This window comes from Lissotriton helveticus, chromosome 1_1 (assembly GCF_964261635.1).
Source record: "Lissotriton helveticus chromosome 1_1, aLisHel1.1, whole genome shotgun sequence".
NCBI classification, from domain to species: Eukaryota; Metazoa; Chordata; class Amphibia; order Caudata; family Salamandridae; genus Lissotriton; species Lissotriton helveticus.
Window position 1 is genome coordinate 279,110,673 of NC_136057.1, and position 12,820 is coordinate 279,123,492.

The 12,820-nt window shown below is 46.2% G+C and overlaps 1 protein-coding gene across 1 annotated transcript in view; it reads right to left on the reverse strand.

The window, feature by feature from the left end:
• Positions 1-12,820, reverse strand: part of SLC37A3 (solute carrier family 37 member 3) — a 197,322-nt gene that overhangs the window by 121,683 nt on the left and 62,819 nt on the right. The gene's annotated exons all lie outside the window — the stretch shown is intronic.

Here is a 12,820-nt window from a genome sequence, read left to right on the forward strand (position 1 = left end):
AGAGAGTCCTCATCAACGGTGATCTATCCGCCCCCTCTCCGGTTGGAGTCCCCCCAGGATCAACCCTCTCCCCTACACTCCTCAACCTTTACCTTGAACCTCTCACCGAGGAACTACGTGCCACCAACATCTCCCACCTTATGTACACAGACGATACACAGAGCGACATTTTCTCCCTGAACAAGGCCCTGAAGCTGACAGTCCATTAGGTCACCGCCAACCAGCTTAAACTCAACGCAAATAAAACTGAATTTCTTCTGATCTCCCCACCCAAACCCAATCCAAACATCCAGGAATGGATCAAGACCATCACAGCACTAAACTGCCCTCCTACCATTGTTGACTCGGCAAAATCCCTTGGAATAACCCTTGACGGCAGCCTGAACATGCATGGCCATATAAACTCGATGGCCAAAATGGCTAGATTCCACCTGAGTTACCTAAGAAACCTAAAACCCTTCCTCGATGTGTCCGACCTTAGAACGGCAAGTACAAATCGGGCCTTCTCTGGGGCTGCGCCAAGAATGTAGAAATCTCTCCCACCCATCATCAGAAGACTTCTGTCCTTGGCACACTTTAAGAAGGAGACCAAAACCTTCTTAATGGGAAAATACCTCGTCTAATGAATACTTTACAATCACCTCATCGACATGTTCCACCCTCCACCTCGGCATTATCCACGGCCTCTATGGATGATACCTACTCTGCACTCCTGGGCATCCCCCCCCCCCCCCAAGAGCTGAGACTGCGTGCCTTCTAGTATAATATATTTACCTGTTTTAATTTTTATAGCACATGTAGCTTGGACTTTAGACGGTGTTCTTTTCCTGTATAATGTATCCCCAATTCCCAATTTGATCCCTCCCGTCCTTACGCTTTGCATACCACCCCTTAATCCTGTAAAGCGCTCTGGTACCCTCACAGGTCTGGTTCGTGCGCTATAAAACTATAAAATAAATAAATAAGTTGGGCAGGGGTTAGGTTTTAGGGGTTGGGGCAGGTTTTAGGGCTCATCGAAGGGGGGGGGGCTAGGGTCAGAGTAGTTTTAGGGCTCAGTTCAGGGGACAGGAAAGGGACAGTTTTCAGGTCAAGAGGGCAGTTGGGCTGGGGGTAGGTTTTTGGGGTGGGGCCTGGAGTTAGTGCTCAGGGTAGGGGTCTGTGGTCGGAGTTGTTTTCAGGGACTGGGGGGGTAGAGTATAGGGATAGGGGTCAGGAAAGTTTAGAGGGCTGTGGTGGATAAACTAGACCGGAGGAGGGCTGAATTTTAGGGCTCAGGGCAGGAGTGTGATCATTATCACACATGTCCCTTTACCAATTATGTCTTTATCACGAAATTGCACGGTAAAGGCCTGCGTTGTAAAGGCATGTATGGTAAAAATTCAGTTGTGGTTAAGACTGCGTGGTTCAGGCATGCGTTGCGGAGGAATGAGTTGTTCCATCACACAAGATAATCAGAGAGGCTATTTGAGAGCTCTTATATAACGAGATTGCTGCCATAATTTGTCACTGCATTACATGGAACAAAAGGGGCAAGTGGATTTTGCTACAGGACAAGTAGATTTATGAAGCAACCTGTCCCATGGACAAGTAGATTTTTTATTAAATGCCATACCCCTGCAGGAGCCTTACAGTGCACCCCTCAGAGAGCAGCCCTCTCAAGGCAGAGAAGGGGGTCCTATGGACCCCCCCCCCAGACATCTCCTGGGCACCAGCCTGCAAGGGGATCTCTATTCTCCTTCAAAAGTGCCTGCACTGTGAAAACACGGATCGGGTTCAAAGCAGTCGCTCTGTTTTTCACAGGAATATGCTAGGAGCGCGAGTTCCAGCATCCCGGAGGGCAGCACATTCATCATAATACGTTGCAGTTTCCTTCATTGCTCCCAGCGCAATGAAAGAAAGTGCATAGCATGTACAATGCGGCCCCAGGTAGCTTTAATTCAAACCTAAACTCAAATATATAAATTGTAAATCAGATCGCTGTAAAGTACCATAACATTGCATTTTGATTGGCTTTTAGGAAGTCAATGTCTACTGGGATATTGACAACTTGGAATTCAGACAAATCTCATTAAAGCATCAAGCAATATATATACATGCCTTCTTCCTAGAACAGCTACTTGTGAAGATCACAAACATACAAAAAAGAACTAGAAAGTTTACTTGACTAACAATGTGCTTGCAATAGAAAAACATGCTGCTGGAGAAGCAGCTTTGAATCATTCATTTCCTGTACAATGTACATGAAAATGGTTCTCATTTGTACTGCTACAAGTTCTTGAAACAAACATGTGCCTGAAAGCATTCCTTTCCACTTGCTTCTATTGTACATTGAAAGTGTTTGAAATTCGTGAAAACTGCGTAGTCTACGACCATCTGAGTGAGTTTAAAAATTGTAGCCTCATTGTTCTGTCAAATTTAACATATTACATTAAAATCTCTTAATTAAGTTTTAATGTGGTTATCCAGGATGTACACAGAACAACATTTGAAAAGATACAAATATATTTTTAATGTGTTCATCATGTCCTTATATTTAACTCGCATAACAACATTATTTTGTATCCACTGTGTATTTCTGAAAAGAGGTACAATTACTGACAAACAGAAAAGGGAAAGAGTAAAAAGAAATACTAAATGTCCGAAAAGCAACTCATTTAAAGGGTTTCACAATCTACGGGAGTTCAAATTCATTCATTAGGTCTCGCCTAGCGCAGCCTGCATGAGCTACACTAGGAGAGGGCTCTTGGAATCACTTCAGACTTCCAAGAGCCCTCTCCGTGTGGGTTGGCCTCCTTCCACACATCCCATTGGCCTTTGCGTGTGGCTTTCAATAATTGAATGCAAAAACACGGTTGTTGGACAGAATGCAGAACAATGTCATACATTCACCCCAGTACAGATATCTGGGCCTAAATCCATCTGTTTTTTTTGCTCACCATGCCATTCCAGTTTGAACCCAGCCATATGCAAAACAGTCTTGACCCTGTGCCCCTTGGGAACAGTCCAGCCCGAACTGCCAAGCCAGGTCTTCCCTGGACTGGAAACAAGCATCCTAGGACCGGTTTCGGGCTCTCAGCCCTCATCAGCCAGGATAGCTTGATTCCAGTGGCATGGAGAGCACGGGACTCACGCCTGTGCATACTTGTCCCACTCGGGGTAATAAATGAAGGAATTAAAAGCACGCAAATGGCCAAGGACGGGTGCATGTCCCACCTTCCCTGAAAACTTTCACTCCCATGGCCTAGGGGTCTCTGGAGAGAGCAGCGGCACGCATTGTGCCAGCTGCAATCCTCCCTGATCTTATCTTTTGCGGTCGCACTTTTTTTGACGGTGTCCGTGCGCGAGAAAGGTTTTAAAGGACAACACTGCTAATTAGAAGTAATGTTGCTGATCCATGCGTGATTAGTTTGCATTGTTGCGCCACACAAGGCGCGCGCCCACCTCAACCTTGTCATGGTAATTATGTCTCATTTACAATTCGTATTCCCTTTATTGGACGTAAGGGACCCGGTGTCTAATTTCAAAACCATTGCCTTTTATTTTTTTTAATGGATACCTTTTCTAAATTGTTTTTTAATAACCCCTTTCAGTGACTGCGTGAGTTCAAGAGTTAATCGCGTGTGCCCGGAAATTGCATGGGTAAAATGCTGCGCATGCGGAGGTGGGAGTATGTTTAGGAGGCGCATGCGCAGGAGGTGCCTTACCACGTGTGTAGTCGTCACTCGATCTCCGAGTCATCTGCCCCGGCCACCCAACATGGGAAAAATAAACCAACCGTAAGTAGGGCTGGCAGTCTACTCCACTTCCGCATTTTAGTTTGCAAACTATTGCACTCTAGGACTTGTAGTCCAGGTTTTCGGCAGTTGAAAATAATTATTAAAAGACCCAAGTCCAGGAATACATGGCATTCTGAGGGTCATAGAGTCATCGGCAGACTTTGGCCACAAGGCTTGTGAACATTTTTAACTCGTCAACCGCCAGATTCCACTCGGCAATCACACCTTGCACGAGATGGTTGATGGGGTTTATTATGAGCCATTGGATTAGGCACCTCTGGGAGTACATCCCCCTACCCACCCACACTGTCGACCAAATGCCAGAAGCATGGTGGATGGGCGTTGCAGTGGTACACTTAGGAGGGCAACTATAGGGTGTCCTATGTGCCTGGAAGCCCATTGCAGCGTGTTAGTCGTTTGGAGTCCAGTCTCTCTCTTCTTGTACTGTGTGCAGTTTTAGCACATCGGACTGCAGCAGGATGCACCTGAAACATGTCCTTGAGGGTATCTGTCCTGACCATCCCCCCTGGGGTCTCTACAGACACGGTCTCCAGTGCTGAACGTTTCACCCACAAGTAATTAATTTCAGGTGTGTTGATCTAATCAGTTCAATGGAAGCACACGAGACTTCAACACCCAGAATGCATTGGTCTCTCTCACAGTCAGGGATGCAAAGAATGCTGTGGAGGCTAGAGGGAGGAGAAATCGCTCTCTTTACTTGTCCCCTCGGCCCACTCCAGGCCCTGCAGCTGCTGTGAATGATGTACTCACCTTGTCCCTCTAACTGTGCCTTTTGCTGGGACATTTTCATGGATTTTGTTTTTCTTGTGCCTAATAAGTAGGGTTTACTAATGGGGGTGGTTTCCTCATTGGTTGTAGGAGGGGGCGGGGTTACTATTGCTTCCCTTTTTAATGCTTTTGTCGAACTTTACTTCTCACAGTTTGACATGTGAAGGACTTGCTTGAACAATTTTGCCCCTAACGTGCATTGGGGGGCTGGCTGTTGTTGGGGACAGAAGACGGGCATGGTCCATGTTAGTGACCCCTTTGTGCCCTACATGAGCCCCTGTGGCTACGAGTATCATTGGGTCGGGATGTCAAGTGAAGATTGTCCGGATCAACCGTCGAATAAGTTGAATCAGCCTTTCATGTTTAGGAGCCGATTGCCATATAGCTGGGAAAGTAACCTTACATTTCATGGCCTCTTAGTAAACAAACCCAGGGAGCCAAATAATAAGTACTTGTCTCTGTGATGCGCCGTTAGGGGTTTATTGTAAGCCAGGACGCCCCCCAAGCGTGGCCTAGATTGACGCCACCCCCTGTCCTCCATTTGCAGACGGCTTTTGGCAACGTATTTAAAACAAGCATTTGCAATGCAATAGGGCTCGCATTTACGCGAGTTTGAGCTATTGGCATTGCAAATAACAATGCCTTTTATTTTTGTTTTTAAAACATAGATAAAAGGCATTGTCATTTACAATGCCAATAGCTTAAACTCGCATAAATGCAAGACCTATTGCATTAAAATGAATGTTTTTAAAGTGTAGTGAGATCAGTGTGCAAATAGACTACTACACCACTACAAAACTACTCCCATTCACTTAAATGAACAAAGAAAATCATTTTATGTCCATTTTAAAATTATGGAGGTATTATGCGAAAGAGTATGGATAATCTGAAGAAACAGACAAAGGGTGATGTGGGACTAGGGTAGGCATCTCTCCAAATAATTATTTATAGCCATTAAAAAATATATTATGCCATAAATAACCAGAAAATCCATATGTTACCTCCTTTTTTTTTTTAACACCTGGTTTCATATTTGCTGGAACACCTCAAGGCTCTTCTATTTTAGCCTGCTCCATGGGAAAGGCTTTACATTCAACAACTCCAATTCTTTTCTATCAAATTAATATTCAGGAACTTCTCGCTTTTGTCTTGATTGTAGAACATGAAGGAGATAAAAGTATATTGAATACTGAAGGTTAGGGCTTTAGATGTTCATTAGAACTTTTTAGTCAGGCCTCGAAAAATCATAAAAACTTTACTAAGACTGCAGGTCCAGTAACCTGACTAATCGACTTGACTGTAATGTACTTGACCCATAAACTGGTCTCATGATGTCATCTTAGGCAAATCTTTTATTTTCGCAGAGCCACTTTTTTCTTCATCATCACATATGAGAGCACCTTCCAATGTGCGAGTTGAGTCATTCCTGCTGTACAAAAACCTATTTTGCTTGATTTAATAGACTGAACGTTTGCTCCATACATATCCCATAGCCCACATATAGGATACACATGAACCTGACTTGCCCTTTGTAACCAGGAAGACTGGGGATCACCCCTACTCGTGGACACCCAGAGAAGCAGGATACCTACACCAGGGAGCCCGGGTGCATAGGTGTGAATGGTGTCGGAACCGCCCGTTAAAATCAATGAGGATCTTCAGATGTCTAGCTGCTACCGTGACCCACGGACCAGGTAGGGGAACCGAGGCATGGATTCCGGATATGGAGTGCCTGAGGAGAGAGGAGACAAGAGTCCAAACCACCAAAGTCATCAGGAAGTGCAGGAGCACAATGCCCACCCTTTTCGATGGTAATTCAAGGTAGGATGGAGGCATTAGAGTTGCAGCTGTGGAGACTAGGCGATGATGTAGAATCACAGGAGCCATCCACCAGCAATCCCATGACATTCAATGAATTGCAGGAGGGTCAGTGGTGAGCCGGACCACCAACAAGCCTTGGTAAATCGAGCAGACACGTTGCAGGAAGAGTTGCAGAAAGGAAAACCAATGCACTCAGAGGGCATCTTAGAGAAGCCGCCTGAAAAACGACAAGCCTCAGGTGGGCTCCTGACTGGTACCCAGCAGCCTGCCACCACAAGACATGTTCCTGGACCCCTGGGGTGGGAGCCTTCGCTCCCTGAGCTCAGAAACAAAGCCTTTCCTGGACAGAGGTGGTCACACCTCCCACAGGCCAGGAAGAGCCATCTGTGGCAGGGGAGCTTTAAAGTCCTTGCCGGCTTTGTAATGCGACCCCCAGCCCTCCTGCTATCAGGAGTAGGCCCCCTTCCTGTCTCCCCTCCTTTTCGGAGAGAAGACAGGCCGAAAAATTAGCACAACCCAGAAGGTGTGCCCACCTCTGCCAACCCCACCCCTCAGGTGGGGAGGCGAGGTGAAGCCCACTCCTCAGTGCCCACCATTCTGCAGAAGCTTATTTCCAGTCTAGGAAAGGCATGGCTTGGCAGTTCCGGCTGGACTGTTCCCATGAGGCACAGGGTCAGACTGATTTGCATATAGCCATGTCTGAACTGGGGTGGCAGAGTGGGCTAAAGAACGGTGATGGATCAAACCCAGATCTTTTGACTGGGTGTGAGTGTGTGATTGGTTCAGATGCTCCGTCCATCACCACCCCCTTTTGTACCGTTTTGGCCGCCATAAGTGTGGCAGGGTATGCTCAGACGCGAGTCCCTTGCTCACTTTGCCACTGGATTCAAGCAAGCCGGGCTGAAGACGGCTGTAATGCCAGAAACCGGTCCTCGGAAGCTTGTTTCCGGTCCAGGGAAGGCATGGCTTGGCAGTTTGGGCTGGACTGTTCCCTTGAGGCACAGGGTCAGACTGATTTGCATATAGCTATGTCTGAACTGGGGTGGCAGAGTGGGCCAAAGAACAGTGATGGATCAAACCCAGATCTTTTGACTGGGTGTGAGTGTGTGATTGGTTCAGATGCTCCGTCCATCACCACTCTCTTTTGTACCACCATTCTGCAGATGGCAGGCACTCTCCAATCAGGATTAGGGATTGTGCCCACTCCCCCATGTGGGGTGAGCACACAAAGGGTGTAGTCACCCTAAGGTCAGTAGCCCAGAGGCTACTGACCTCAAGACCCTTAAAAATTCCCCATAATACTGTATTTAGGGGGCAGCCTGAACCAAGAAGTGAGAAGAAGGACGAAAGAAGATGCTCAGCAGAGGAGACTGCAGAGAAGAACTGACTTGGCCCCAGCCCTACCGGCCCGTCTGCAGTTTCCAGAGATCTTGTGCCAAAAAGTCTCCTTGTCCTGCAGTCAGCAACCTCCAGAACCCCTGGGAGGACCCACTGCCTTCAACAAAGACAGGATCACCTGTGAACAGCAGCTCTGTTCAAAACAAACATATTTATTGTCATAAGAAATAGTGTATTTCCCTGGTAGGGACACAAAAGGAAAAAAGTAAATGGTCTAGAAAAAATACAGACAGAAATGTAAATAAATACTACAGATCAATGTAATCAGTGATTGGTCTGAGTCTGTTCATGTAAAAAGCTGCACTTAATGTGACAGCTAGAGAAAATGTTCCTTCTAACTTTCTAAAAGTGGCATTTCTAAAATAGTAATGTTAAATTCAACTTTACCAGTAAAGAGGATTTATCATTACCATTCCAAATATATAAAATATGACAGGAATCACAGCTTAAAAGTGTAATAAGGAATTCCCAATGTTAACCATGAGAGGAGTAGGCCTCACAGTAGTGAATAACAAATGTAGGCGTTTTTCACAACCAGGAAATGCAAAGCTCAAAATCACATGTCCTACCGTTTACTTACACAGCACCCTGCCCTATGGGCTACCTAGGGCCTACTTTAGGGGTGACGTATGAGTAATTAAAGGGGAGATCAAGGCTTGCAAGGGGATTTAAATTCCAACTCAACACGGCAGTAAACTGCACACACAGGCTCTGCAGTGGAAGGCCAAAGCCATGTCTAAAGGGCTACTTGTCTTGGTGGCACAATCAGTGCTGCAGGCCCACTAGACGCATTTAATTCACAGGCCCGACAATGACTCTACTAGGGACTTACAGATACATTAAATATCCCATTTGTGGATAACCTAATGTGACTATGTTTAGGGGAGAAGCAGGCCCACTTTAGAACTGGTCAGCAGTGGTCAAGTGCTCAAAGTCAAAAGTCCAACAAAAAGAACCAGCAGAAAGGAGGTAAGCAGGTATAACTTTTGGAGGAAGACCACTCCAAGGCTGACAAGTCTAACAGTCACTCTTGAAAATGCAATTTCAAAACCAAAATGCTCCAATTTGTGTTTTTTGACTTTTCAAATTCAGTGGGGATCTACTGACCAAACCAGAGGTCAGGGCAGGAGTGCTACAAAAAGCAAAAACGGTATCAACTCCAATTCGACAATAGGTTTATACCATACAATATTTTCAGATTAATAAATATTAAACTGCTCAGATGCTAATGCATAATGTCCTATTTTTAAAAAACGATGATGCATAAGTATACAGATGTGCCCCCTACTTGCCATTTTTCCATGTAAACCGCCAACAATGTAATTCATTTGTATTTAAATTCATAGTTGGTAAAATGCATCTTGTACAGATTTCCTGAAAGTCTGGCATGTATCCGAGAGAAGGAGAGCAACAGAAATAGTTATGAATTGCCAATCTTTGCTAGAAATGTTTTAAGGCAAAACATGGAATTGGTAGGCCTTTAGAGTGAGTGAGGTCTACAGATCTAATCTTCTGGAAATCCTGTAAGATTTGAGAGGACCACATGGTTTTGAAAAAAACTAACAATGATTCATGTAAGAAAGTGGCTCTGTATATACTGGACCAAAGTAAGGTACAGTGTCCACAGTCCCCAGAGGTGTGGCAGAGGCTAAAGTTAGACATAACCTTATTCTCTAAAATGGTAGCTTGGTCGAGCAGGAAGGTGGTATCAGAGGATAGTGTAAAGTATTTGTTGAGCAAATGGTCTCACACACTCCAGAACTGAACAATGGTTTGTATAAAAAATATATAGTGGTTTTATTTTCAGAACCAACAATAGGTATCAAAATATACTTCCTCAGAATGAGTTACTATAGTTAAATACTTTTCAAATAGGCAATAGACTTTTAAGTACAGTAGTTTTAGTTGTTGCAATAGGCAACACAATTTCAAACAATGCGACATCGAGCTCAATGGGAATTTCTAGTTAAACGCAATTAATTACTTTATGGATTACTTGTCTAACCACAGGACTGGATCCTAGATCCTGGGATATCTCCTGTAAACAGTTGAATAAAAGCGTTTTGGTTACAGTTGTGATTTTCAAGGAATATTATTGTATTTTCAAAGTTGACACTTCGAAACTTTTTCACATAGAATCCCCAATGTTATCATATGTGAATAAATTCACTTAGCAGGTAAGTAACGTTATCGTTACTTTTTCTTACTCCGTGTTGGATCCTGGATCCAGCACTGGTGCATCTCCTGTAAACAATTAAAAGAATGCCTTTAAGTCAGACAGGCGATTTTTAGCAAGTATTTGTAAGTTTCAAAAATCAACACTTAGAAACTTTTTCAGCAAAAACCAGGCAATGTTATCCTATTAAAAGGAAAGTCAAGTTACTGGTAAGTACGGTTAGAATTACTTTTCAGGTGCGGTGCTGGGCACCAAGATGCAGCACTGGGATCTCTCCTGATAACAGGTGAGTCAGTTAGAAGAATTTCCAAGTGAAACCAGTCAATGTTACCCTATAGAAGAAAAGTGAGTTATCGGCTTTTGGGTAGATACTCGACTGGCAGAGTTAAGGTTCTGAGCATAGACTCATGGGTCTCCCAGGTTCACGTAGGTACAGCTGTACACCCCCAGCGGCACAGGGGCAGCCGGGTGCAGGCCACGCGGCTGTGGGAGCTGGGCTCCTGGTCACTTGCTTAGGGCAAATGGGAAAGTAGATTAGAACCATGGCTACACTCCCAGGAGCACTCGGGCGGCTGGGTGCAGGATGCTATTGAGCCGTCCGGAGCTCAATGTTATTCAATGGGAGAGCTGGAAGTTGAACAAAGGCTGCAGGCTCTGGACAGAGATTCTTCAGGTGCGACCACCACTTCGAGAGGTAAGTTGGGATCTTGGAGGATAGATAGACACCAAGGGGCTGGGCACAGGGGGCCGTGGGGTGCCGGGTGCAGGGGTGTCTTTTGACGTCGGGCAATCTTACCCTTAGCTGGTCGCGGTTGGAAGGGTCCCTGGTTGTGAGGCTGCAGGCGTTGTCTGGGTCGTCGAGGAGGGTCCTTAGACACTGGATTTCAGGTCACAATCGCCGGGGGGACTTCCTCAGGGTCTTTGTTCACTCGGGCATAGGCATAGGCACAGGTCTGGCTCGGCGGGTGCAGAGTGTGCAGGATTCGCGGTTCCTGCCTGGCACCAGGGGTGTTGATTTTTTAGCAGAACCACTGCTCGTGGGTGTCCCAGTCTTTTAGATGAGCAAGGCAGGCAGGTCCTCCAGGGTTCGAGGTTGCTGTCCACAGGAGACGCCGGAGTTTAGCAGGAGCAGGTTCACGGATCGACAGGCCTGTAGGGCTGGGACCAAGTCAGTTGGTGTTGTCCTCTTGTTAGCAGGTGCACGGCAGGTCTTCCTTCTTCTTGTTCTTCTTTCTTGATTTCAAATCGGGATATGAGGAAGGAAGGTTCAGGATGCCCCAAAATACTAAATTTAGGGGTATTACAGGTAGGGTAAGGGCAGGGACCAATGGGTCCCTGTCCTGGGGTGAGTACACCCCCTATCCAGCTCCTCTCCTGTGGGAGGGGGACAGGATCCTATCTCTGATTGGGCAGGGCTCCCCATCCTCAAGATGGCCGGAGCCCGGAGTTGTTAATCACCTCGCCTCTCCCCCTGAGGGGTGGGGTTGGCAGAGGCTGGCACACCCACTTTCCTCACTTAGGGTTTCCTGCATGTCTTCCCGCCAAAGTGGGGGTCAGAACCGGTGGGGGCCAGTTGCGGAGTACAGCAATTGGCCTGGGGAAGCTCACAAAAGGTAGCATGCCTTTGAAGCTTCCACTGCCCATCCTGGGGGAGGAGGCCTGGCACCTCGTCCCAGGATGTGCATTGTTTCAGGCCCCCGAGAGCGGCACGCTCTCGACCCAGGGGTCCAGAAACATGTCTGGTGGTGGCAGCCTCGGCAGCCACGCAGTCAGGACACTAGAAGTGGGTTAGGTTTCAGGGGGCATCTCTAAGATGCCCTCTGTAGTGCATTTTACATTAAATCCCACACTGGCACCAGTGTGGGTTTAATGTGCTGAGAAGTTTGATACCAAACATCTGTCTTCAGTGTAGCCATTATGGTGCGGTGGAGTTCGTAATGACAACCTCCCAGCACTAGATACTCTTAATGGCATCACTGCACTTACAGTGCCCAGGAATGGCCCTGCGTACTGTAGGGGCACAGGGCTCATGCACCTGTGCCCACACTACTGGCATAGTGCACCCAGCTAGAGGGGTGACTGAAGTATGCCAGGGCAGTGTGTTTGTGGGCATGGCACACAGGGATGTGTGCCATGTCGACTCAATGGTGCCCAGACACTCAACCTGCAAAGGCAGTGTGTGTGTGTGTGTGTGTGTGTGTCAAGGTACAGGGCCCCTAAGGGTGGCCCTATAAGTACTGCAGCCCTTAGGGGTCTTCTCTTGTCACGGTGTCCTTTTACCAGGGTACAATTTACCAGGGGCCTACCTGTGGCCAGAGATGCCAATGGAGTTTAGGTTTCAATACAGTTTTTAGGGAAGTTTTTATAGACTTTAAGTAGACAATATTTAATTTGCAGATAATCCCCAGACGAAGGCCAATGGCCGAAATGCATTGGGAATGAAGTACTTTGGGATTTGTGAAACAAACTCACTAGAGACATTGTATTCTGGGAATTGAAGTCCTTGAGAAAGTGATGAGATAATATTGTGATCTTACAACAATATTAAAAAATACCGACACCAATGGAAATAGCGCGTTTCACTGAACTACATATTAAAAAGTTGAAACCTCTGGTAAGGACTTTTTCCAGTGCCCGGGGGACACACCCCATGGATGTGGGGATGCAACCTTATTGATATTCATTTACATTCAGAGAGTGATACCCGGGGGCACGGAACACCCTCACAACTCTTCTACACCAGTGGCTGTGCACATTCTGATTTCTGTATATTTTCTCACAATTCACAGCTGTGTTTACATGACAAATCGGTCTAGTGATAAACAGCCATTAAAGAAAAAAGAAAAAAAAAAAACACACG